This window comes from Otolemur garnettii, unplaced genomic scaffold (genome assembly GCF_000181295.1).
Source record: "Otolemur garnettii isolate 467f Iridium unplaced genomic scaffold, OtoGar3 scaffold00144, whole genome shotgun sequence".
NCBI classification, from domain to species: domain Eukaryota; kingdom Metazoa; phylum Chordata; class Mammalia; order Primates; family Galagidae; genus Otolemur; species Otolemur garnettii.
Window position 1 is genome coordinate 3,431,588 of NW_003852539.1, and position 3,702 is coordinate 3,435,289.

The window sequence follows — 3,702 nt, forward strand, 5'->3', positions numbered from 1 at the left end:
GCACTCTACCCAGGGGGATAGCTTGAGGCTCCGTCTCAAACAACAACAACAACAACAACAACAAAACATTTTGTATTTGCCCTGAAGATGAGAATATCTAGGTTCTGATCCGTTTTTCAACTGACTCATTCTTAAGTTAGGCAAATCACCAAAACTTTGAGCCATCATTTTCTCATTTTTAAAACAAGATGGTTTTAAAAGATGACAAGATGGCTATGTCATATTGCCATATAGTTCCATTTTGAGAGCTTGATTTATTATTTCAGACACTGTGATATCATGTACAATCCACCCTCCATACCCACATGTTCCACATCCTCACTCAACCAATCATAGATTGAAAATATTAGGAGGGGAGAATAAGAAAAATAACAATGTAACAATAAAATGAACTAAAACAGTAAAAAGAAAACATTTTGTATTGTCCTCTATGAAGTTCCAGCACATCTTTTATAAGATACATTCCTAGATGCCTTCTAGTATTTTTTTTTTTTTTGAGACAGAGCCTCAAGCTGTCACCTTGAGTGGAGTGCCATGGCGTCACAGCTCATAGCAACCTCTAACTCTTGGGTTTAAGAGATTCTCTTGCCTCAGCCTCCCAAGTAGCTGGGACTACCAGCACCCACCACAACGCTCAGCTATATTTTGGTTGCAGACATCAATGTCGTTCGGCGGGCCTGGGCTGGATTCGAACCCGCCAGCTCTGGTGTATGTGGCTGGCACTTTAGCTGCTTGAGCCACAGGTGCTGAGCCTGCCTTCTAATTTTTATTGACACTATAACTGGTATCCTTTATGCCTAATATGTCGTCTCATTTTTTATTCCTGTATGTAGTAATTCATTGATTTTTATATGTTGATCCTGTATCTAGTAGACTTGCCAAACTCTCATTAGAGTTCAGCTAGACCATCTTGGATTTTCTAAATTGATAAAACATCACCTGCAAATAGGGGTAGAGTTGTTTCTTTTGAATTCTTTTACTTCTTTTTTACTTCTCTTATTACATAGGCTAGGAACTCCAGTATAGTGATGAATAGTAATGCTGACAGCTATCCTAACTTGTTCCTACTGGAAATGCTGCTAAACTTTCCTTGCAAGCATAAAATTTAGGTTTGGGGTAGATACCCTTCAACAGATTGAAAAAGTTCCCTTCTATTCCTAATTTGTTAACAGTTTTTTTTTTTTTTTTTTTAAGACAGAGGCTTAAGCTGTCACCCTGGAGAGAGTGTTGTGATCTCATAGATCACAACAACCTCCAACTCTTACATTCAAGTGATCCTCTTGCCTCAGTTTTTCTATTTTTTTGTTTGTTTGTTTTGAGACAGAGTCTCACTATGTCACTCTCAGTAGAGTGCTGTGGCATCACAGCTCACAGCAACCTCAAACTCTTGGGCTTAAGTGATTCTCTTGTCTTAGCCTCCCAAGTAGCTAGGACTATAGGCACCTACCACAATGCCTGACTATTTTTTTTTTTTAGAGACAGAGTCTCACTTTATCACCCTCAGTAGAGTGCTGCAGCATCACAGCTCACAGCAAACTCCAACTCCTGGGCTTAGGAGATTCTCTTGCCTCAGCCTCCTGAGTAGCTGGGACTACAGGCGCCTGCCACAATGCCTGGCTATTTGCCACCTTCAGTATATGAAGCCGGCGCCCTACCCACTGAGCCACAGGTGCTGCCCATCCCTGGCAATTTTTTGGTTGCAGTTGTCATTGTTTAGCAGGCCCAGGCTGGGCTCAAACCCACTAGCCTTGGTGTACGTGGCTGATACCCTACTCACTGAGCTATGGGCCCTGAGCCCAGTTTTTCTGTTTTTAGTAGAGACAGGATCTCACTCTTTGCTCAGGGTAGTCTTGAACTTGTGAGCTCAATCAATCCACCCACCTCAGCCTCCCAGAGTGTTAGGCTTACAGGCTTGAGCCACTGCGCCCGGCTTTAAGGGTTTTTATTATTAATCTATGTTCAATTTTGTTGAGTGATTTTTCTGTATTTTTGGAAGGCTCACATTATTTTATCCTTTATCATTTAATTGGCAGATCACAGTGACAAATTTCCTGATGTTAAATCATCCTTCTGTGGGCAGAGAGAAAATTAATAGCAGCCCTGGGCTGGTACAACCTTGGTCTTCTATGCTACTGTTTCCTTGGAAACTATAGAATTGAGATAAATAGGGAATATCGTGTACGCCACCCACACGGTTGTTGTGTGGAATGGCAAATGGGTTTGGAGGCGTTGTGAGGGGGCCCGCAGGGCTTGCATAACTATAATGGTAGGAAATATTGGTTGAAAATAGAGGAGGCTTCAGCTTCTAGGAGTCAAGGTGACCACCACACACTTTGGCTGGCTCAGGGCAGCTGTACATGTCCTGTGGGTGAGCGACAATAGGACCTGTGTTCTTGGGTAGCTGCTGGGCCTCCCAGTGAGATGAAGATACAGCATGGACTATATCTCCTGCCTTGTATTCTAGATTACAATCTTTTTTTTTAATTTGTGAGACAGAGTCTTACTCCGTTGTCCAGGCTAGCGTGCCATGGCATCATAGCACACAGCAACCTCAAACTCTTGGGCTCAAGCAATCCTCTTGCCTCAGCCTCCAGAGTAGCTGGGACTACAGGTGCCTGCCCCAATGCCCTGCTGTTTCTTTTCTACTTTTAGTAGAGACAGGGTCTTCAACTCCTGAGCTCAAGCAATCCACTGCCTCGGCCTCCCAGAATGCTAGGATTACAGGTATGAGCTATCACACCCAGCTTACAATCTACTTTTATTTCATGGGCTTCACTGCCAAGTTGAACCCATAATTAGAGCTTCAGTGCTGTACCTTCATTCCGATGGTCATGACATATTATTTTTTATCCACTACCAGATTCCATATACTAGCATTTTATTTTCAGATTTTGCAAATATGTTCATAATTTAGTTTGGACTAATTTTTTTCTCACATTGTCCTGGATGGGTTTGACGTCAATTATGTAGGTCTGTAATCCTTATCTATAATTCCAAAATTAAAGAAATTCTGAAAACTAACAGCAGGTTTAGGGGTGGAAGTATTCAGTAAATTTAGTTAGTGGCAAAATCTGGTCTGAACTGATCTGATGCTATTTATAGTTCATCTTAGTATGTCTAACCATAAAAATATTAACATATTTGACGGGAAGCTAGTCCAGACTGTGCTGGGGTGTCATAGCAGATATACACACAGCATTACCTTTCTAAACTCCCAACTCCCAAAGTGCTGGGATTACAGGCATGAGCCACTGTGTCCAGCCTGATTTGTCTCTTTAAAGTGCAGGAAACTTGTTTTAAAATTATGTTTTGTTTTTTGTGTGTGTTTTATTTCTGTTGATGGCAACTTATTTTCATGGGGCTTGATTCTCCGGCACCTTTCTGCCCTGCACTACTGGTCGGATCCTTCCTGATTGTTTCTGAGGATTCCTGATCCTGCAATTCTGAGCAAAAACTACTGGCTTTTGGCTAGACAGTGGAAGGAAAAAAGGCTTTCAGGGATTGCATTTAGTATAGTTACGGAGTCAGTATTTTAATTTTACTCTAGGGGGCAGTCATGGACCATAAATTGGTATGCCATTTTTAAAAATTATCCAGAATAAATTAAACCGAGTTCCCTTTTAGGTATGTATGTACGTATGCATTATTATTGTTATTGCATTTTACAGATTAGGAAATGGAGCTAAATAACTTGCTTAGTTC